The sequence below is a fragment of the Lissotriton helveticus genome, chromosome 8 (assembly GCF_964261635.1).
Source record: "Lissotriton helveticus chromosome 8, aLisHel1.1, whole genome shotgun sequence".
Taxonomy (NCBI): Eukaryota; Metazoa; Chordata; class Amphibia; order Caudata; family Salamandridae; genus Lissotriton; species Lissotriton helveticus.
In genome coordinates this window covers 1,538,933,953-1,538,955,323 of record NC_136069.1, presented here as the reverse complement: position 1 = coordinate 1,538,955,323, position 21,371 = coordinate 1,538,933,953, and the positions used below count along the sequence as shown (strand labels likewise).

Below are 21,371 nucleotides of genomic sequence, written 5' to 3'. Positions count from 1 at the left end.
AATAGCACTTTCTCTTTGTACGCATTAAAGGTCTAAAGAGTTCTTCATAGGTACTGCTCTGTATGGATTGTTCAAAGATCTGTTGGAAATGCTTATAATGGGATAAATAAATTGAGGGCATGCCTTTTCGGTACCCCACTTGCATGGCTGTCTGGCTTGTGGAAGGTGCTGCAAATGCAAGTCAGGATGGCCGAGTGGTCTAAGGCGCTGCGTTCAGGTCGCAGTCTCTTCTGGAGGCGTGGGTTCAAATCCCACTTCTGACAAACCTGTGTTTAATCTTTTTTCTTGAGGGAGAAAATCAGATCATTTCTCTCACATGGGCTTATATGGTTGTCTTTTTGGAAAAGTGCAGTGAGTTTTTTTCTTGCTATAGCCACTCATGGCCTAAGATGTGTGTTGTTTTTTGTTCACACTATCTTTCTCACTATGTAGATGGACAAGCAACATTTGGTCAGCATGGTCGAGTGGTCTAAGGTGCTGCGTTAAGGCTGGAGGCGTGGGTTCAAATCCCACTTCTGACAAAACTTTAAGTCCATTTTGTCTCTGCGTTCCTTCAGAATCTCAGCTAAAAATTAACAGTGCATATAATATCTGAATAAGTACCAAACTTGTTTCAACTGCAAATGAATTTGCCCAATTCTGTCTTCAAGCTCGTATAATATTCTTCTAGAACTAGTGGTGTTTTATATGTTTTTTGGGGGGTGCCTAAAAAATCCCTTTTATTGAAGAAATGGCTTACATTCAGTCTTGTGATATTTTTGGTTTCCAATAAGTAGATTTTTAATTTCATGTAACCTCATTTTCTAATGCTCCATTCAAGAGATGTTTCCACTATGAAATGAAGAGCAAGGGGCAAGAGCACGAATGATAGAGCAGGTGAGTGAGATGGGGTGTTGAGGAAGGAGAGAATGAAACAAAGACAGAGTGAGTGAACGGCATGTAGGCATAGAAGAGGAGACTAGAAGTGAAGGTGACTTTCTTTTCCCTGATTTTGACCTCCCACCCATCTCAAACCAATCACAAACATACCTTCTATGCAACGTTGGTATGCAGAACTTCACTCCTCAGCCAGTGAGGGTGAGTCCCAATCCAGGGGCTAGAGAGCAAAAGAATGGATGTGCTCAGACGTTCCTTGCTAGGGACAGTTGATCTGAAACAAGGCCTGCTCTCTTGTTTCCAGCAAGGATCTAGAAATTCTGCATGAATCTGCAAGGCACATTGACAGCATAAATTTGCATAAACTGCCCCACCTTCTGCCTTCCTACTTCCTGAGCAGTAGTTGTTTGTGTATAGAGAGAGAGTTCGCAGGCAAGGTAATTTTGTGAGTAGGATACAGAACCCTAAATAGCTGGTGAGAGGTATAAGTTATTCTAAAAGCATAAAAACAGTACACCTGTGAAATGAAATGCTTTCATATGTGATCTTCTATGTTTATTGTCCTGTGCAAAAAGTTGCACCTTGTGTTTGAAGGTTGAAATTATTTCAAGCTTGCATGGATGCAGAAATTTCTGAGTGACTTTTATACATTTCTTTGGACTCTTCACTGTCAGGATGGCCGAGTGGTCTAAGGCGCTGTGTTTAGGCCGCAGTCTCCTCTGGAGGCGTGGGTTCGAAGCCCACTTCTGGCATGACTTTTGGAGATATAATCTTCTTCATCAGGATAACATCTGATGGAAGTTGCATCTGTTCGTCTTCACCTGGGACGTTATTCCGTCCTCGTAGAGTCAAGAGAGCTTGGGTTTCTCATATATTTCTGTTGTACAAAGTCTTGCTGATAAAGTGCAATCCTTACCAAATGATTTTAGGACCCATGTAAGAGCTCATCTAGAAGAGTCATGCTCTTGTATTCCCTGGCCAGCCAGGCCATGCAAATTTGGAAGAATGCCAAGCACCTGGTAGACAGCTGGACTCCAGCACACTTACAGCAATTTCCTCAGGGCTGTGATCAGGGGCTGCTTAGATTTGCGTATTCCACCCTATGTTGTGACATTGAGATCCCTTGTTGAATTTGCTTTAGTCAGCCAAGATGTGGCTGTTGACTCAATTTCAAAGCAGCTTTGGGCCGTTCAAGTGGCTGGTGAATAGCACTTTCTCTTTGTACGCATTAAAGGTCTAAAGAGTTCTTCATAGGTACTGCTCTGTATGGATTGTTCAAAGATCTGTTGGAAATGCTTATAATGGGATAAATAAATTGAGGGCATGCCTTTTCGGTACCCCACTTGCATGGCTGTCTGGCTTGTGGAAGGTGCTGCAAATGCAAGTCAGGATGGCCGAGTGGTCTAAGGCGCTGCGTTCAGGTCGCAGTCTCTTCTGGAGGCGTGGGTTCAAATCCCACTTCTGACAAACCTGTGTTTAATCTTTTTTCTTGAGGGAGAAAATCAGATCATTTCTCTCACATGGGCTTATATGGTTGTCTTTTTGGAAAAGTGCAGTGAGTTTTTTTCTTGCTATAGCCACTCATGGCCTAAGATGTGTGTTGTTTTTTGTTCACACTATCTTTCTCACTATGTAGATGGACAAGCAACATTTGGTCAGCATGGCCGAGAGGTCTAAGGTGCTGCGTTAAGGCTGGAGGCGTGGGTTCAAATCCCACTTCTGACAAAACTTTAAGTCCATTTTGTCTCTGCGTTCCTTCAGAATCTCAGCTAAAAATTAACAGTGCATATAATATCTGAATAAGTACCAAACTTGTTTCAACTGCAAATGAATTTGCCCAATTCTGTCTTCAAGCTCGTATAATATTCTTCTAGAACTAGTGGTGTTTTATATGTTTTTTGGGGGGTGCCTAAAAAATCTCTTTTATTGAAGAAATGGCTTACATTCAGTCTTGTGATATTTTTGGTTTCCAATAAGTAGATTTTTAATTTCATGTAACCTCATTTTCTAATGCTCCATTCAAGAGATGTTTCCACTATGAAATGAAGAGCAAGGGGCAAGAGCACGAATGATAGAGCGGGTGAGTGAGATGGGGTGTTGAGGAAGGAGAGAATGAAACAAAGACAGAGTGAGTGAACGGCATGTAGGCATAGAAGAGGAGACTAGAAGTGAAGGTGACTTTCTTTTCCCTGATTTTGACCTCCCACCCATCTCAAACCAATCACAAACATACCTTCTATGCAACGTTGGTATGCAGAACTTCACTCCTCAGCCAGTGAGGGTGAGTCCCAAGCCAGGGGCTAGAGAGCAAAAGAATGGATGTGCTCAGACGTTCCTTGCTAGGGACAGTTGATCTGAAACAAGGCCTGCTCTCTTGTTTCCAGCAAGGATCTAGAAATTCTGCATGAATCTGCAAGGCACATTGACAGCATAAATTTGCATAAACTGCCCCACCTTCTGCCTTCCTACTTCCTGAGCAGTAGTTGTTTGTGTATAGAGAGAGAGTTCGCAGGCAAGGTAATTTTGTGAGTAGGATACAGAACCCTAAATAGCTGGTGAGAGGTATAAGTTATTCTAAAAGCATAAAAACAGTACACCTGTGAAATGAAATGCTTTCATATGTGATCTTCTATGTTTATTGTCCTGTGCAAAAAGTTGCACCTTGTGTTTGAAGGTTGGAATTATTTCAAGCTTGCATGGATGCAGAAATTTCTGAGTGACTTTTATACATTTCTTAGGACTCTTCACTGTCAGGATGGCCGAGTGGTCTAAGGCGCTGTGTTTAGGCCGCAGTCTCCTCTGGAGGCATGGGTTCGAATCCCACTTCTGATATGACTTTTGGAGATATAATCTTCTTCATCAGGATAACATCTGATGGAAGTTGCATCTGTTCGTCTTCACCTGGGACGTTATTCCGTCCTCGTAGAGTCAAAAGAGCTTGGGTTTCTCATATATTTCTGTTGTACAAAGTCTTGCTGATAAAGTGCAATCCTTACCAAATGATTTTAGGACCCATGTAAGAGCTCATCTAGAAGAGGCATGCTCTTGTATTCCCTGGCCATCCAGGCCATGCAAATTTGGAAGAATGCCAAGCACCTGGTAGACAGCTGGACTCCAGCACACTTACAGCAATTTCCTCAGGGCTGTGATCAGGGGCTGCTTAGATTTGCGTATTCCACCCTATGTTGTGACATTGAGATCCCTTGTTGAATTTGCTTCAGTCAGCCAAGATGTGGCTGTTGACTCAATTTCAAAGCAGCTTTGGGCCGTTCAAGTGGCTGGTGAATAGCACTTTCTCTTTGTACGCATTAAAGGTCTAAAGAGTTCTTCATAGGTACTGCTCTGTATGGATTGTTCAAAGATCTGTTGGAAATGCTTATAATGGGATAAACAAATTGAGGGCATGCCTTTTCGGTACCCCACTTGCATTGCTGTCTGGCTTGTGGAAGGCGCTGCAAATGCAAGTCAGGATGGCCGAGTGGTCTAAGGCGCTGCGTTCAGGTCGCAGTCTCTTCTGGAGGCGTGGGTTCAAATCCCACTTCTGACAAACCTGTGTTTAATCTTTTTTCTTGAGGGAGAAAATCAGATCATTTCCCTCACATGGGCTTATATGGTTGTCTTTTTGGAAAAGTGCAGAGAGTTTTTTTTCTTGCTATAGCCACTCATGGCCTAAGATGTGTGTTTTTTTTGTTCGCACTATCTTTCTCACTATGTAGATGAACAAGCAACATGTGGTCAGGATGGCCGAGTGGTCTATGGCGCTGTATTAGGGCCGCAGTCTCTCCTAGAGGTGTGGGTTAGAATCCCACTTCTGACAAAACTTTAAGTCCATTTTGTCTCTGCGTTCCTTCAGAATCTCAGCTAAAAATTGACAGTGCATATAATATCTGAATAAGTACCAAACTTGTTTCAACTGCAAATGAATTTGCCCAATTCTGTCTTCAAGCTCGTATAATATTCTTCTAGCACTAGTGGTGTTTTATATGTTTTTTGGGGGGTGCCTAAAAAATCCCTTTTATTGAAGAAATGGCTTACATTCAGTCTTGTGATATTTTTGGTTTCCAATAAGTAGATTTTTAATTTTATGTAACCTCATTTTCTAATGCTCCATTCAAGAGATGTTTCCACTATGAAATGAAGAGCAAGGGGCAAGAGCACGAATGATAGAGCGAGTGAGTGAGATGGGGTGTTGAGGAAGGAGAGAATGAAACAAAGACAGAGTGAGTGAACGGCATGTAGGCATAGAAGAGGAGACTAGAAGTGAAGGTGACTTGATTTTCCCTGATTTTGACCTCCCACCCATCTCAAACCAATCACAAACATACCTTCTATGCAACGTTGGTATGCAGAACTTCACTCCTCAGCCAGTGAGGGTGAGTCCCAAGCCAGGGGCTAGAGAGCAAAAGAATGGATGTGCTCAGACGTTCCTTGCTAGGGACAGTTGATCTGAAACAAGGCCTGCTCTCTTGTTTCCAGCAAGGATCTAGAAATTCTGCATGAATCTGCAAGGCACATTGACAGCATAAATTTGCATAAACTGCCCCACCTTCTGCCTTCCTACTTCCTGAGCAGTAGTTGTTTGTGTATAGAGAGAGAGTTCGCAGGCAAGGTAATTTTGTGAGTAGGATACAGAACCCTAAATAGCTGGTGAGAGGTATAAGTTATTCTAAAAGCATAAAAACAGTACACCTGTGAAATGAAATGCTTTCATATGTGATCTTCTATGTTTATTGTCCTGTGCAAAAAGTTGCACCTTGTGTTTGAAGGTTGGAATTATTTCAAGCTTGCATGGATGCAGAAATTTCTGAGTGACTTTTATACATTTCTTAGGACTCTTCACTGTCAGGATGGCCGAGTGGTCTAAGGCGCTGTGTTTAGGCCACAGTCTCCTCTGGAGGCGTGGGTTCGAATCCCACTTCTGACATGACTTTTGGAGATATAATCTTCTTCATCAGGATAACATCTGATGGAAGTTGCATCTGTTCGTCTTCACCTGGGATGTTATTCCGTCCTCGTAGAGTCAAGACAGCTTGGGTTTCTCATATATTTCTGTTGTACAAAGCCTTGCTGATAAAGTGCAATCCTTACCAAATGATTTTAGGACCCATGTAAGAGCTCATCTAGAAGAGTCATGCTCTTGTATTCCCTGGCCAGCCAGGCCATGCAAATTTGGAAGAATGCCAAGCACCTGGTAGACAGCTGGACTCCAGCACACTTACAGCAATTTCCTCAGGGCTGTGATCAGGGGCTGCTTAGATTTGCGTATTCCACCCTATGTTGTGACATTGAGATCCCTTGTTGAATTTGCTTTAGTCAGCCAAGATGTGGCTGTTGACTCAATTTCAAAGCAGCTTTGGGCCGTTCAAGTGGCTGGTGAATAGCACTTTCTCTTTGTACGCATTAAAGGTCTAAAGAGTTCTTCATAGGTACTGCTCTGTATGGATTGTTCAAAGATCTGTTGGAAATGCTTATAATGGGATATATAAATTGAGGGCATGCCTTTTCGGTACCCCACTTGCATGGCTGTCTGGCTTGTGGAAGGCGCTGCAAATGCAAGTCAGGATGGCCGAGTGGTCTAAGGCGCTGCGTTCAGGTCGCAGTCTCTTCTGGAGGCGTGGGTTCAAATCCCACTTCTGACAAACCTGTGTTTAATCTTTTTTCTTGAGGGAGAAAATCAGATCATTTCCCTCACATGGGCTTATATGGTTGTCTTTTTGGAAAAGTGCAGTGAGTTTTTTTTCTTGCTATAGCCACTCATGGCCTAAGATGTGTGTTTTTTTTGTTCGCACTATCTTTCTCACTATGTAGATGAACAAGCAACATGTGGTCAGGATGGCCGAGTGGTCTATGGCGCTGCATTAAGGCCGCAGTCTCTCCTAGAGGTGTGGGTTAGAATCCCACTTCTGACAAAACTTTAAGTCCATTTTGTCTCTGCGTTCCTTCAGAATCTCAGCTAAAAATTGGCAGTGCATATAATATCTGAATAAGTACCAAACTTCAGTTTCAACTGCAAATGAATTTGCCCAATTCTGTCTTCAAGCTCGTATATTATTCTTCTAGCACTAGTCGTGTTTTATGTGTTTTTTGGGGGGTGCCTAAAAAATCCCTTTTATTGAAGAAATGGCTTACATTCAGTCTTGCGATATTTTTGGTTTCCAATAAGTAGATTTTTAATTTTATGTAACCTCATTTTCTAATGCTCCATTCAAGAGATGTTTCCACTATGAAATGAAGAGCGAGGGGAAAGAGCACAAATGATAGAGCGAGTGAGTGAGATGGGGTGTTGAGGAAGGAGAGAATGAAACAAAGACAGAGTGAGTGAACGGCAGGTAGGCATAGAAGAGGAGACTACAAGAGGAGACTAGAAGTGAAGGTGACTTGCTTTTCCCTGCTCTTGACCTCCCACCCATCTCAAACCAATCACAAACATGCCTTCTATGCAACGTTGGTACGCAGAACTTCACTCCTCAGCCAGTGAGGGTGAGTCCCAAGCCAGGGGCTAGAAAGCAAAAGAATGGATGTGCTCAGACGTTCCTTGCTAGGGACAGTTGATCTGAAACAAGGCCTGCTCTCTTGTTTCCAGCAAGGATCTAGAAATTCAGCATGAATCTGCAAGGCACATTGACAGCATAAATTTGCATAAACTGCCCCACCTTCTGCCTTCCTACTTCCTGCGCAGTAGTTGTTTGTGTATAGAGAGAGAGGTCGCAGGCAAGGTAATTTTGTGAGTAGGATACAGAACCCTAAATAGCTGGTGAGAGGTATAAGTTATTCTAAAAGCATAAAAACAGTACACCTGTGAAATGAAATGCTTTCATATGTGATCTTCTGTGTTTATTGTCCTGTGCAAAAAGTTGCACCTTGTGTTTGAAATTATTTCAAGCTTGCATGGACGCAGAAATTTCTGAGTGACTTTTATACATTTCTTAGGACTCTTCACTGTCAGGATGGCCGAGTGGTCTAAGGTGCTGTGTCTAGTCTGCAATCTCCTCTGGAGGCGTGGGTTCGAATCCCACTTCTGACATGACTTTTGGAGATATAATCTTCTTCATCAGGATAACATCTGATGGAAGTTGCATCTGTTCGTCTTCACCTGGGACGTTATTCCGTCCTCGTAGAGTCAAGAGAGCTTGGGTTTCTCATATATTTCTGTTGTACAAAGTCTTGCTGATAAAGTGCAATCCTTACCAAATGAGCTTAGGACCCATGTAAGAGCTCATCTAGAAGAGTCATGCTCTTGTATTCCCTGGCCAGCCAGGCCATGCAAATTTGGAAGAATGCCAAGCACCTGGTAGACAGCTGGACTCCAGCACACTTACAGCAATTTCCTCAGGGCTGTGATCAGGGGCTGCTTAGATTTGCGTATTCCACCCTATGTTGTGACATTGAGATCCCTTGTTGAATTTGCTTTAGTCAGCCAAGATGTGGCTGTTGACTCAATTTCAAAGCAGCTTTGGGCCGTTCAAGTGGCTGGTGAATAGCACTTTCTCTTTGTACGCATTAAAGGTCTAAAGGGTTCTTCATAGGTACTGCTCTGTATGGATTGTTCAAAGATCTGTTGGAAATGCTTATAATGGGATAAATAAATTGAGGGCATGCCTTTTCGGTACCCCACTTGCATGGCTGTCTGGCTTGTGGAAGGCGCTGCAAATGCAAGTCAGGATGGCCGAGTGGTCTAAGGCGCTGCGTTCAGGTTGCAGTCTCTTCTGGAGGCGTGGGTTCAAATCCCACTTCTGACAAACCTGTGTTTAATCTTTTTTCTTGAGGGAGAAAATCAGATCATTTCCCTCACATGGGCTTATATGGTTGTCTTTTTGGAAAAGTGCAGTGAGTTTTTTTTCTTGCTATAGCCACTCATGGCCTAAGATGTGTGTTTTTTTTGTTCGCACTATCTTTCTCACTATGTAGATGAACAAGCAACATGTGGTCTGGATGGCCGAGTGGTCTATGGCGCTGTATTAAGGCCGCAGTCTCTCCTAGAGGTGTGGGTTAGAATCCCACTTCTGACAAAACTTTAAGTCCATTTTGTCTCTGCGTTCCTTCAGAATCTCAGCTAAAAATTGACAGTGCATATAATATCTGAATAAGTACCAAACTTGTTTCAACTGCAAATGAATTTGCCCAATTCTGTCTTCAAGCTCGTATAATATTCTTCTAGCACTAGTGGTGTTTTATATGTTTTTTGGGGGGTGCCTAAAAAATCCCTTTTATTGAAGAAATGGCTTACATTCAGTCTTGTGATATTTTTGGTTTCCAATAAGTAGATTTTTAATTTTATGTAACCTCATTTTCTAATGCTCCATTCAAGAGATGTTTCCACTATGAAATGAAGAGCAAGGGGCAAGAGCACGAATGATAGAGCGAGTGAGTGAGATGGGGTGTTGAGGAAGGAGAGAATGAAACAAAGACAGAGTGAGTGAACGGCATGTAGGCATAGAAGAGGAGACTAGAAGTGAAGATGACTTGCTTTTCCCTGATTTTGACCTCCCACCCATCTCAAACCAATCACAAACATACCTTCTATGCAACGTTGGTATGCAGAACTTCACTCCTCAGCCAGTGAGGGTGAGTCCCAAGCCAGGGGCTAGAGAGCAAAAGAATGGATGTGCTCAGACGTTCCTTGCTAGGGACAGTTGATCTGAAACAAGGCCTGCTCTCTTGTTTCCAGCAAGGATCTAGAAATTCTGCATGAATCTGCAAGGCACATTGACAGCATAAATTTGCATAAACTGCCCCACCTTCTGCCTTCCTACTTCCTGAGCAGTAGTTGTTTGTGTATAGAGAGAGAGTTCGCAGGCAAGGTAATTTTGTGAGTAGGATACAGAACCCTAAATAGCTGGTGAGAGGTATAAGTTATTCTAAAAGCATAAAAACAGTACACCTGTGAAATGAAATGCTTTCATATGTGATCTTCTATGTTTATTGTCCTGTGCAAAAAGTTGCACCTTGTGTTTGAAAGTTGGAATTATTTCAAGCTTGCATGGATGCAGAAATTTCTGAGTGACTTTTATACATTTCTTAGGACTCTTCACTGTCAGGATGGCCGAGTGGTCTAAGGCGCTGTGTTTAGGCCTCAGTCTCCTCTGGAGGCGTGGGTTCGAATCCCACTTCTGACATGACTTTTGGAGATATAATCTTCTTCATCAGGATAACATCTGATGGAAGTTGCATCTGTTCGTCTTCACCTGGGACGTTATTCCGTCCTCGTAGAGTCAAGAGAGCTTGGGTTTCTCATATATTTCTGTTGTACAAAGTCTTGCTGATAAAGTGCAATCCTTACCAAATGATTTTAGGACCCATGTAAGAGCTCATCTAGAAGAGTCATGCTCTTGTATTCCCTGGCCAGCCAGGCCATGCAAATTTGGAAGAATGCCAAGCACCTGGTAGACAGCTGGACTCCAGCACACTTACAGCAATTTCCTCAGGGCTGTGATCAGGGGCTGCTTAGATTTGCGTATTCCACCCTATGTTGTGACATTGAGATCCCTTCTTGAATTTGCTTTAGTCAGCCAAGATGTGGCTGTTGACTCAATTTCAAAGCAGCTTTGGGCCGTTCAAGTGGCTGGTGAATAGCACTTTCTCTTTGTACACATTAAAGGTCTAAAGAGTTCTTCATAGGTACTGCTCTGTATGGATTGTTCAAAGATCTGTTGGAAATGCTTATAATGGGATAAATAAATTGAGGGCATGCCTTTTTCGGTACCCCACTTGCATGGCTGTCTGGCTTGTGGAAGGTGCTGCAAAAGAAAGTTAGGATGGCCGAGTGGTCTAAGGCGCTGCGTTCAGGTCGCAGACTCTTCTGGAGGCGTGGGTTCAAATCCCACTTCTGACAAACCTGTGTTTAATCTTTTTTCTTGAGGGAGAAAATCAGATCATTTCCCTCACATGGGCTTATATGGTTGTCTTTTTGGAAAAGTGCAGGGAGTTTTTTTTCTTGCTATAGCCACTCATGGCCTAAGATGTGTGTTTTTTTTGTTCGCACTATCTTTCTCACTATGTAGATGAACAAGCAACATGTGGTCAGGATGGCCGAGTGGTCTAAGGCGCTGCGTTAAGGCCGCAGTCTCTCCTAGAGGTGTGGGTTCGAATCCCACTTCTGACAAAACTTTAAGTCCATTTTGTCTCTGCGTTCCTTCAGAATCTCAGCAAAAAATTGGCAGTGCATATAATATCTGAATAAGTACCAAACTTCAGTTTCAACTGCAAATGAATTTGCCCAATTCTGTCTTCAAGCTCGTATAATATTCTTCTAGCACTAGTGGTGTTTTATGTGTTTTTTGGGGGGTGCCTAAAAAATCCCTTTTATTGAAGAAATGGCTTACATTCAGTCTTGCGATATTTTTGGTTTCCAATAAGTAGATTTTTAATTTTATGTAACCTCATTTTCTAATGCTTCATTCAAGAGATGTTTCCACTATGAAATGAAGAGCGAGGGGAAAGAGCACAAATGATAGAGCGAGTGAGTGAGATGGGGTGTTGAGGAAGGAGAGAATGAAACAAAGACAGAGTGAGTGAACGGCGGGTAGGCATAGAAGAGGAGACTAGAAGTGAAGGTGACTTGCTTTTCCCTGCTCTTGACCTCCCACCCATCTCAAACCAATCACAAACATACCTTCCATGCAACATTGGTACGCAGAACTTCACTCCTCAGCCAGTGAGGGTGAGTCCCAAGCCAGGGGCTAGAAAGCAAAAGAATGGATGTGCTCAGACGATCCTTGCTAGGGACAATTGATCTGAAACAAGGCCTGCTCTCTTGTTTTCAGCAAGGATCTAGAAATTCTGCATGAATCTGCAAGGCACATTGACAGCATAAATTTGCATAAACTGCCCCACCTTCTGCCTTCCTACTTCCTGCGCAGTAGTAGTTTGTGTATAGAGAGAGAGGTCGCAGGCAAGGTAATTTTGTGAGTAGGATACAGAACCCTAAATAGCTGGTGAGAGGTATAAGTTATTCTAAAAGCATAAAAACAGTACACCTGTGAAATGAAATGCTTTCATATGTGATCTTCTGTGTTTATTGTCCTGTGCAAAAAGTTGCACCTTGTGTTTGAAGTTTGAAATTATTTCAAGCTTGCATGGACGCAGACATTTATGAGTGACTTTTATACATTTCTTAGGACTCTTCACTGTCAGGATGGCCGAGTGGTCTAAGGTGCTGTGTCTAGTCTGCAATCTCCTCTGGAGACGTGGGTTCGAATCCCACTCTGACATGACTTTTGGAGATATAATCTTCTTCATCAGGATAACATCTGATGGAAGTTGCATCTGTTCGTCTTCACCTGGGACGGTATTCCGTCCTCGTAGAGTCAAGAGAGCTTGGGTTTCTCATATATTTCTGTTGTACAAAGTCTTGCTGATAAAGTGCAATCCTTACCAAATGATTTTAGGACCCATGTAAGGGATCATCTAGAAGAGTCATGCTCTTGTATTCCCTGGCCAGCCAGGCCATGCAAATTTGGAAGAATGCCAAGCACCTGGTAGACAGCTGGACTCCAGCACACTTACAGCAATTTCCTCAGGGCTGTGATCAGGGGCTGCTTAGATTTGCGTATTCCACCCTATGTTGTGACATTGAGATCCCTTGTTGAATTTGCTTTAGTCAGCCAAGATGTGGCTGTTGACTCAATTTCAAAGCAGCTTTGGGCCGTTCAAGTGGCTGGTGAAAAGCACTTTCTCTTTGTACGCATTAAAGGTCTAAAGAGTTCTTCATAGGTACTGCTCTGTATGGATTGTTCAAAGATCTGTTGGAAATGCTTATAATGGGATAAATAAATTGAGGGCATGCCTTTTCGGTACCAAACTTGCATGGCTGTCTGGCTTGTGGAAGGTGCGGCAAATGCAAGTCAGGATGGCCGAGTGGTCTAAGGCGCTGCGTTCAGGTCGCAGTCTCCTCTGGAGGCGTGGGTTCAAATCCCACTTCTGACAAACCTGTGTTTAATCTTTTTTCTTGAGGGAGAAAATCAGATCATTTCCCTCACATGGGCTTATATGGTTGTCTTTTTGGAAAAGTGCAGTGAGTTTTTTTCTTGCTATAGCCACTCATGGCCTAAGATGTGTGTTGTTTTTTGTTCACACTATCTTTCTCACTATGTAGAATGACAAGCAACATTTGGTCAGCATGGCAGAGTGGTCTAAGGTGCTGCGTTAAGGCTGGAGGCGTGGGTTCAAATCCCACTTCTGACAAAACTTTAAGTCCATTTTGTCTCTGCGTTCCTTCAGAATCTCAGCTAAAAATTGACAGTGCATATAATATCTGAATAAGTACCAAACTTGTTTCAACTGCAAATGAATTTGCCCAATTCTGTCTTCAAGCTCGTATAATATTCTTCTAGAACTAGTGGTGTTTTATATGTTTTTTGGGGGGTGCCTAAAAAATCCCTTTTATTGAAGAAATGGCTTACATTCAGTCTTGTGATATTTTTGGTTTCCAATAAGTAGATTTTTAATTTTATGTAACCTCATTTTCTAATGCTCCATTCAAGAGATGTTTCCACTATGAAATGAAGAGCAAGGGGCAAGAGCACGAATGATAGAGCGGGTGAGTGAGATGGGGTGTTGAGGAAGGAGAGAATGAAACAAAGACAGAGTGAGTGAACGGCATGTAGGCATAAAAGAGGAGACTAGAAGTGAGGGTGACTTGCTTTTCCCTGATTTTGACCTCCCACCCATCTCAAACCAATCACAAACATACCTTCTATGCAACGTTGGTATGCAGAACTTCACTCCTCAGCCAGTGAGGGTGAGTCCCAAGCCAGGGGCTAGAGAGCAAAAGAATGGATGTGCTCAGACGTTCCTTGCTAGGGACAGTTGATCTGAAACAAGGCCTGCTCTCTTGTTTCCAGCAAGGATCTAGAAATTCTGCATGAATCTGCAAGGCACATTGACAGCATAAATTTGCATAAACTGCCCCACCTTCTGCCTTCCTACGTCCTGAGCAGTAGTTGTTTGTGTATAGAGAGAGAGGTCGCAGGCAAGGTAATTTTGTGAGTAGGATACAGAACCCTAAATAGCTGGTGAGAGGTATAAGTTATTCTAAAAGCATAAAAACAGTACATCTGTGAAATGAAATGCTTTCATATGTGATCTTCTATGTTTATTGTCCTGTGCAAAAAGTTGCACCTTGTGTTTGAAGGTTGAAATTATTTCAAGCTTGCATGGATGCAGAAATTTCTGAGTGACTTTTATACATTTCTTAGGACTCTTCACTGTCAGGATGGCCGAGTGGTCTAAGGCGCTGTGTTTAGGCCGCAGTCTCCTCTGGAGGCGTGGGTTCGAATCCCACTTCTGACATGACTTTTGGAGATATAATCTTCTTCATCAGGATAACATCTGATGGAAGTTGCATCTGTTCGTCTTCACCTGGGACGTTATTCCGTCCTCGTAGAGTCAAGAGAGCTTGGGTTTCTCATATATTTCTGTTGTACAAAGTCTTTCTGATAAAGTGCAATCCTTACCAAATGATTTTAGGACCCATGTACGAGCTCATCTAGAAGAGTCATGCTCTTGTATTCCCTGGCCAGCCAGGCCATGCAAATTTGGAAGAATGCCAAGCACCTGGTAGACAGCTGGACTCCAGCACACTTACAGCAATTTCCTCAGGGCTGTGATCAGGGGCTGCTTAGATTTGCGTATTTCACCCTATGTTGTGACATTGAGATCCCTTCTTGAATTTGCTTTAGTCAGCCAAGATGTGGCTGTTGACTCAATTTCAAAGCAGCTTTGGGCCGTTCAAGTGGCTGGTGAATAGCACTTTCTCTTTGTACACATTAAAGGTCTAAAGAGTTCTTCATAGGTACTGCTCTGTATGGATTGTTCAAAGATCTGTTGGAAATGCTTATAATGGGATAAATAAATTGAGGGCATGCCTTTTTCGGTACCCCACTTGCATGGCTGTCTGGCTTGTGGAAGGTGCTGCAAAAGAAAGTCAGGATGGCCGAGTGGTCTAAGGCGCTGCGTTCAGGTCGCAGACTCTTCTGGAGGCGTGGGTTCAAATCCCACTTCTGACAAACCTGTGTTTAATTTTTTTTCTTGAGGGAGAAAATCAGATCATTTCCCTCACATGGGCTTATATGGTTGTCTTTTTGGAAAAGTGCAGTGAGTTTTTTTTCTTGCTATAGCCACTCATGGCCTAAGATGTGTGTTTTTTTTGTTCGCACTATCTTTCTCACTATGTAGATGAACAAGCAACATGTGGTCAGGATGGCCGAGTGGTCTAAGGCGCTGCGTTATGGCCGCAGTCTCTCCTAGAGGTGTGGGTTCGAATCCCACTTCTGACAAAACTTTAAGTCCATTTTGTCTCTGCGTTCCTTCAGAATCTCAGCAAAAAATTGGCAGTGCATATAATATCTGAATAAGTACCAAACTTCAGTTTCAACTGCAAATGAATTTGCCCAATTCTGTCTTCAAGCTCGTATAATATTCTTCTAGCACTAGTGGTGTTTTATGTGTTTTTTGGGGGGTGCCTAAAAAATCCCTTTTATTGAAGAAATGGCTTACATTCAGTCTTGCGATATTTTTGGTTTCCAATAAGTAGATTTTTAATTTTATGTAACCTCATTTTCTAATGCTTCATTCAAGAGATGTTTCCACTATGAAATGAAGAGCGAGGGGAAAGAGCACAAATGATAGAGCGAGTGAGTGAGATGGGGTGTTGAGGAAGGAGAGAATGAAACAAAGACAGAGTGAGTGAACGGCAGGTAGGCATAGAAGAGGAGACTAGAAGTGAAGGTGACTTGCTTTTCCCTGCTCTTGACCTCCCACCCATCTCAAACCAATCACAAACATACCTTCCATGCAACATTGGTACGCAGAACTTCACTCCTCAGCCAGTGAGGGTGAGTCCCAAGCCAGGGGCTAGAAAGCAAAAGAATGGATGTGCTCAGACGATCCTTGCTAGGGACAATTGATCTGAAACAAGGCCTGCTCTCTTGTTTTCAGCAAGGATCTAGAAATTCTGCATGAATCTGCAAGGCACATTGACAGCATAAATTTGCATAAACTGCCCCACCTTCTGCCTTCCTACTTCCTGCGCAGTAGTAGTTTGTGTATAGAGAGAGAGGTCGCAGGCAAGGTAATTTTGTGAGTAGGATACAGAACCCTAAATAGCTGGTGAGAGGTATAAGTTATTCTAAAAGCATAAAAACAGTACACCTGTGAAATGAAATGCTTTCATATGTGATCTTCTGTGTTTATTGTCCTGTGCAAAAAGTTGCACCTTGTGTTTGAAGTTTGAAATTATTTCAAGCTTGCATGGACGCAGACATTTCTGAGTGACTTTTATACATTTCTTAGGACTCTTCACTGTCAGGATGGCCGAGTGGTCTAAGGTGCTGTGTCTAGTCTGCAATCTCCTCTGGAGACGTGGGTTCGAATCCCACTCTGACATGACTTTTGGAGATATAATCTTCTTCATCAGGATAACATCTGATGGAAGTTGCATCTGTTCGTCTTCACCTGGGACGGTATTCCGTCCTCGTAGAGTCAAGAGAGCTTGGGTTTCTCATATATTTCTGTTGTACAAAGTCTTGCTGATAAAGTGCAATCCTTACCAAATGATTTTAGGACCCATGTAAGAGATCATCTAGAAGAGTCATGCTCTTGTATTCCCTGGCCAGCCAGGCCATGCAAATTTGGAAGAATGCCAAGCACCTGGTAGACAGCTGTACTCCAGCACACTTACAGCAATGTCCTCAGGGCTGTGATCAGGGGCTGCTTAGATTTGCGTATTCCACCCTATGTTGTGACATTGAGATCCCTTGTTGAATTTGCTTTAGTCAGCCAAGATGTGGCTGTTGACTCAATTTCAAAGCAGCTTTGGGCCGTTCAAGTGGCTGGTGAATAGCACTTTCTCTTTGTACGCTTTAAAGGTCTAAAGAGTTCTTCATAGGTACTGCTCTGTATGGATTGTTCAAAGATCTGTTGGAAATGCTTATAATAGGATAAATAAATTGAGGGCATGCCTTTTCGGTACCAAACTTGCATGGCTGTCTGGCTTGTGGAAGGTGCTGCAAATGCAAATCAGGATGGCCGAGTGGTCTAAGGCGCTGTGTTCAGGTCGCAGTCTCTTGTGGAGGCGTGGGTTCAAATCCCACTTCTGACAAACCTGTATTTAACCTTCTTTTTTCTTGAGGGAGAAAATCAGATCATTTTCCTCACATGGGCTTATATGGTTGTCTTTTTGGAAAAGTGCAGTGAGTTTTTTCTTGCTATAGCCACTCATGGCCTAAGATGTGTGTTGTTTTTTGTTCACACTATCTTTCTCACTATGTAGATGGACAAGCAACATTTGGTCAGCATGGCCGAGTGGTCTAAGGTGCTGCGTTAAGGCTGGAGGCGTAGGTTCGAATCCCACTTCTGACAAAACTTTAAGTCCATTTTGTCTCTGCGTTCCTTCAGAATCTCAGCTAAAAATTGACAGTGCATATAATATCTGAATAAGTACCAAACTTGTTTCAACTGCAAATGAATTTGCCCAATTCTGTCTTCAAGCTCGTATAATATTCTTCTAGCACTAGTGGTGTTTTATATGTTTTTTGGGGGGTGCCTAAAAAATCCCTTTTATTGAAGAAATGGCTTACATTCAGTCTTGTGATATATTTGGTTTCCAATAAGTAGATTTTTAATTTTATGTAACCTCATTTTCTAATGCTCCATTCAAGAGATGTTTCCACTATGAAATGAAGAGCAAGGGGCAAGAGCACGAATGATAGAGCGAGTGAGTGAGATGGGGTGTTGAGGAAGGAGAGAATGAAACAAAGACAGAGTGAGTGAACGGCATGTAGGCATAGAAGAGGAGACTAGAAGTGAAGGTGACTTGCTTTTCCCTGATTTTCACCTCCCACCCATCTCAAACCAATCACAAACATACCTTCTATGCAACGTTGGTATGCAGAACTTCACTCCTCAGCCAGTGAGGGTGAGTCCCAAGCCAGGGGCTAGAGAGCAAAAGAATGGATGTGCTCAGACGTTCCTTGCTAGGGACAGTTGACCTGAAACAAGGCCTGCTCTCTTGTTTCCAGCAAGGATCTAGAAATTCTGCATGAATCTGCAAGGCACATTGACAGCATAAATTTGCATAAACTGCCCCACCTTCTGCCTTCCTACTTCCTGAGCAGTAGTTGTTTGTGTATAGAGAGAGAGTTCGCAGGCAAGGTAATTTTGTGAGTAGGATACAGAACCCTAAATAGCTGGTGAGAGGTATAAGTTATTCTAAAAGCATAAAAACAGTACACCTGTGAAATGAAATGCTTTCATATGTGATCTTCTATGTTTATTGTCCTGTGCAAAAAGTTGCACCTTGTGTTTGAAGGTTGAAATTATTTCAAGCTTGCATGGATGCAGAAATTTCTGAGTGACTTTTATACATTTCTTTGGACTCTTCACTGTCAGGATGGCCGAGTGGTCTAAGGTGCTGTGTTTAGGCCGCAGTCTCCTCTGGAGGCGTGGGTTCGAAGCCCACTTCTGGCATGACTTTTGGAGATATAATCTTCTTCATCAGGATAACATCTGATGGAAGTTGCATCTGTTCGTCTTCACCTGGGACGTTATTCCGTCCTCGTAGAGTCAAGAGAGCTTGGGTTTCTCATATATTTCTGTTGTACAAAGTCTTGCTGATAAAGTGCAATCCTTACCAAATGATTTTAGGACCCATGTAAGAGCTCATCTAGAAGAGTCATGCTCTTGTATTCCCTGGCCAGCCAGGCCATGCAAATTTGGAAGAATGCCAAGCACCTGGTAGACATCTGGACTCCAGCACACTTACAGCAATTTCCTCAGGGCTGTGATCAGGGGTTGCTTAGATTTGCGTATTCCACCCTATGTTGTGACATTGAGATCCCTTGTTGAATTTGCTTTAGTCAGCCAAGATGTGGCTGTTGACTCAATTTCAAAGCAGCTTTGGGCCGTTCAAGTGGCTGGTGAATAGCACTTTCTCTTTGTACGCATTAAAGGTCTAAAGAGTTCTTCATAGGTACTGCTCTGTATGGATTGTTCAAAGATCTGTTGGAAATGCTTATAATGGGATAAATAAATTGAGGGCATGCCTTTTCGGTACCCCACTTGCATGGCTGTCTGGCTTGTGGAAGGTGCTGCAAATGCAAGTCAGGATGGCCGAGTGGTCTAAGGCGCTGCGTTCAGGTCGCAGTCTCTTCTGGAGGCGTGGGTTCAAATCCCACTTCTGACAAACCTGTGTTTAATCTTTTTTCTTGAGGGAGAAAATCAGATCATTTCTCTCACATGGGCTTATATGGTTGTCTTTTTGGAAAAGTGCAGTGAGTTTTTTTCTTGCTATAGCCACTCATGGCCTAAGATGTGTGTTGTTTTTTGTTCACACTATCTTTCTCACTATGTAGATGGACAAGCAACATTTGGTCAGCATGGTCGAGTGGTCTAAGGTGCTGCGTTAAGGCTGGAGGCGTGGGTTCAAATCCCACTTCTGACAAAACTTTAAGTCCATTTTGTCTCTGCGTTCCTTCAGAATCTCAGCTAAAAATTAACAGTGCATATAATATCTGAATAAGTACCAAACTTGTTTCAACTGCAAATGAATTTGCCCAATTCTGTCTTCAAGCTCGTATAATATTCTTCTAGAACTAGTGGTGTTTTATATGTTTTTTGGGGGGTGCCTAAAAAATCCCTTTTATTGAAGAAATGGCTTACATTCAGTCTTGTGATATTTTTGGTTTCCAATAAGTAGATTTTTAATTTCATGTAACCTCATTTTCTAATGCTCCATTCAAGAGATGTTTCCACTATGAAATGAAGAGCAAGGGGCAAGAGCACGAATGATAGAGCAGGTGAGTGAGATGGGGTGTTGAGGAAGGAGAGAATGAAACAAAGACAGAGTGAGTGAACGGCATGTAGGCATAGAAGAGGAGACTAGAAGTGAAGGTGACTTTCTTTTCCCTGATTTTGACCTCCCACCCATCTCAAACCAATCACAAACATACCTTCTATGCAACGTTGGTATGCAGAACTTCACTCCTCAGCCAGTGAGGGTGAGTCCCAATCCAGGGGCTAGAGAGCAAAAGAATGGATGTGCTCAGACGTTCCTTGCTAGGGACAGTTGATCTGAAACAAGGCCTGCTCTCTTGTTTCCAGCAAGGATCTAGAAATTCTGCATGAATCTGCAAGGCACATTGACAGCATAAATTTGCATAAACTGCCCCACCTTCTGCCTTCCTACTTCCTGAGCAGTAGTTGTTTGTGTATAGAGAGAGAGTTCGCAGGCAAGGTAATTTTGTGAGTAGGATACAGAACCCTAAATAGCTGGTGAGAGGTATAAGTTATTCTAAAAGCATAAAAACAGTACACCTGTGAAATGAAATGCTTTCATATGTGATCTTCTATGTTTATTGTCCTGTGCAAAAAGTTGCACCTTGTGTTTGAAGGTTGAAATTATTTCAAGCTTGCATGGATGCAGAAATTTCTGAGTGACTTTTATACATTTCTTTGGACTCTTCACTGTCAGGATGGCCGAGTGGTCTAAGGCGCTGTGTTTAGGCCGCAGTCTCCTCTGGAGGCGTGGGTTCGAAGCCCACTTCTGGCATGACTTTTGGAGATATAATCTTCTTCATCAGGATAACATCTGATGGAAGTTGCATCTGTTCGTCTTCACCTGGGACGTTATTCCGTCCTCGTAGAGTCAAGAGAGCTTGGGTTTCTCATATATTTCTGTTGTACAAAGTCTTGCTGATAAAGTGCAATCCTTACCAAATGATTTTAGGACCCATGTAAGAGCTCATCTAGAAGAGTCATGCTCTTGTATTCCCTGGCCAGCCAGGCCATGCAAATTTGGAAGAATGCCAAGCACCTGGTAGACAGCTGGACTCCAGCACACTTACAGCAATTTCCTCAGGGCTGTGATCAGGGGCTGCTTAGATTTGCGTATTCCACCCTATGTTGTGACATTGAGATCCCTTGTTGAATTTGCTTTAGTCAGCCAAGATGTGGCTGTTGACTCAATTTCAAAGCAGCTTTGGGCCGTTCAAGTGGCTGGTGAATAGCACTTTCTCTTTGTACGCATTAAAGGTCTAAAGAGTTCTTCATAGGTACTGCTCTGTATGGATTGTTCAAAGATCTGTTGGAAATGCTTATAATGGGATAAATAAATTGAGGGCATGCCTTTTCGGTACCCCACTTGCATGGCTGTCTGGCTTGTGGAAGGTGCTGCAAATGCAAGTCAGGATGGCCGAGTGGTCTAAGGCGCTGCGTTCAGGTCGCAGTCTCTTCTGGAGGCGTGGGTTCAAATCCCACTTCTGACAAACCTGTGTTTAATCTTTTTTCTTGAGGGAGAAAATCAGATCATTTCTCTCACATGGGCTTATATGGTTGTCTTTTTGGAAAAGTGCAGTGAGTTTTTTTCTTGCTATAGCCACTCATGGCCTAAGATGTGTGTTGTTTTTTGTTCACACTATCTTTCTCACTATGTAGATGGACAAGCAACATTTGGTCAGCATGGCCGAGAGGTCTAAGGTGCTGCGTTAAGGCTGGAGGCG

General features: G+C 42.8%; 21 non-coding genes across 21 annotated transcripts; all 21 read left to right on the top strand.

Annotated features, from left to right (window-relative positions):
• Window positions 1-180: 180 nt before the first annotated feature.
• On the top strand, window positions 181-263 carry TRNAL-CAG (transfer RNA leucine (anticodon CAG)). The gene has a single exon. It is a non-coding gene; the product is annotated as a tRNA-Leu (tRNA).
• Window positions 264-1,545: 1,282 nt separating this feature from the next.
• TRNAL-UAG (transfer RNA leucine (anticodon UAG)) lies at window positions 1,546-1,628 on the top strand. The gene has a single exon. It is a non-coding gene; the product is annotated as a tRNA-Leu (tRNA).
• A 632-nt stretch (window positions 1,629-2,260) lies between these two features.
• TRNAL-CAG (transfer RNA leucine (anticodon CAG)) lies at window positions 2,261-2,343 on the top strand. The gene has a single exon. It is a non-coding gene; the product is annotated as a tRNA-Leu (tRNA).
• A 1,282-nt stretch (window positions 2,344-3,625) lies between these two features.
• TRNAL-UAG (transfer RNA leucine (anticodon UAG)) lies at window positions 3,626-3,708 on the top strand. The gene has a single exon. It is a non-coding gene; the product is annotated as a tRNA-Leu (tRNA).
• Window positions 3,709-4,340: 632 nt separating this feature from the next.
• On the top strand, window positions 4,341-4,423 carry TRNAL-CAG (transfer RNA leucine (anticodon CAG)). Its single transcript has one exon. It is a non-coding gene; the product is annotated as a tRNA-Leu (tRNA).
• Window positions 4,424-4,610: 187 nt separating this feature from the next.
• On the top strand, window positions 4,611-4,693 carry TRNAP-AGG (transfer RNA proline (anticodon AGG)). The gene has a single exon. It is a non-coding gene; the product is annotated as a tRNA-Pro (tRNA).
• Window positions 4,694-5,717: 1,024 nt separating this feature from the next.
• Window positions 5,718-5,800, top strand: TRNAL-UAG (transfer RNA leucine (anticodon UAG)). The gene has a single exon. It is a non-coding gene; the product is annotated as a tRNA-Leu (tRNA).
• Window positions 5,801-6,432: 632 nt separating this feature from the next.
• On the top strand, window positions 6,433-6,515 carry TRNAL-CAG (transfer RNA leucine (anticodon CAG)). Its single transcript has one exon. It is a non-coding gene; the product is annotated as a tRNA-Leu (tRNA).
• A 1,302-nt stretch (window positions 6,516-7,817) lies between these two features.
• TRNAT-AGU (transfer RNA threonine (anticodon AGU)) lies at window positions 7,818-7,900 on the top strand. Its single transcript has one exon. It is a non-coding gene; the product is annotated as a tRNA-Thr (tRNA).
• Window positions 7,901-8,532: 632 nt separating this feature from the next.
• Window positions 8,533-8,615, top strand: TRNAL-CAG (transfer RNA leucine (anticodon CAG)). The gene has a single exon. It is a non-coding gene; the product is annotated as a tRNA-Leu (tRNA).
• Window positions 8,616-9,909: 1,294 nt separating this feature from the next.
• TRNAL-UAG (transfer RNA leucine (anticodon UAG)) lies at window positions 9,910-9,992 on the top strand. The gene has a single exon. It is a non-coding gene; the product is annotated as a tRNA-Leu (tRNA).
• A 633-nt stretch (window positions 9,993-10,625) lies between these two features.
• TRNAL-CAG (transfer RNA leucine (anticodon CAG)) lies at window positions 10,626-10,708 on the top strand. The gene has a single exon. It is a non-coding gene; the product is annotated as a tRNA-Leu (tRNA).
• A 187-nt stretch (window positions 10,709-10,895) lies between these two features.
• Window positions 10,896-10,978, top strand: TRNAL-AAG (transfer RNA leucine (anticodon AAG)). The gene has a single exon. It is a non-coding gene; the product is annotated as a tRNA-Leu (tRNA).
• A 1,740-nt stretch (window positions 10,979-12,718) lies between these two features.
• Window positions 12,719-12,801, top strand: TRNAL-CAG (transfer RNA leucine (anticodon CAG)). The gene has a single exon. It is a non-coding gene; the product is annotated as a tRNA-Leu (tRNA).
• Window positions 12,802-14,083: 1,282 nt separating this feature from the next.
• TRNAL-UAG (transfer RNA leucine (anticodon UAG)) lies at window positions 14,084-14,166 on the top strand. Its single transcript has one exon. It is a non-coding gene; the product is annotated as a tRNA-Leu (tRNA).
• Window positions 14,167-14,799: 633 nt separating this feature from the next.
• Window positions 14,800-14,882, top strand: TRNAL-CAG (transfer RNA leucine (anticodon CAG)). The gene has a single exon. It is a non-coding gene; the product is annotated as a tRNA-Leu (tRNA).
• Window positions 14,883-15,069: 187 nt separating this feature from the next.
• On the top strand, window positions 15,070-15,152 carry TRNAH-AUG (transfer RNA histidin (anticodon AUG)). The gene has a single exon. It is a non-coding gene; the product is annotated as a tRNA-His (tRNA).
• A 3,107-nt stretch (window positions 15,153-18,259) lies between these two features.
• TRNAL-UAG (transfer RNA leucine (anticodon UAG)) lies at window positions 18,260-18,342 on the top strand. Its single transcript has one exon. It is a non-coding gene; the product is annotated as a tRNA-Leu (tRNA).
• Window positions 18,343-18,974: 632 nt separating this feature from the next.
• TRNAL-CAG (transfer RNA leucine (anticodon CAG)) lies at window positions 18,975-19,057 on the top strand. Its single transcript has one exon. It is a non-coding gene; the product is annotated as a tRNA-Leu (tRNA).
• Window positions 19,058-20,339: 1,282 nt separating this feature from the next.
• On the top strand, window positions 20,340-20,422 carry TRNAL-UAG (transfer RNA leucine (anticodon UAG)). Its single transcript has one exon. It is a non-coding gene; the product is annotated as a tRNA-Leu (tRNA).
• Window positions 20,423-21,054: 632 nt separating this feature from the next.
• Window positions 21,055-21,137, top strand: TRNAL-CAG (transfer RNA leucine (anticodon CAG)). Its single transcript has one exon. It is a non-coding gene; the product is annotated as a tRNA-Leu (tRNA).
• The last annotated feature ends 234 nt before the right edge of the window (window positions 21,138-21,371 follow it).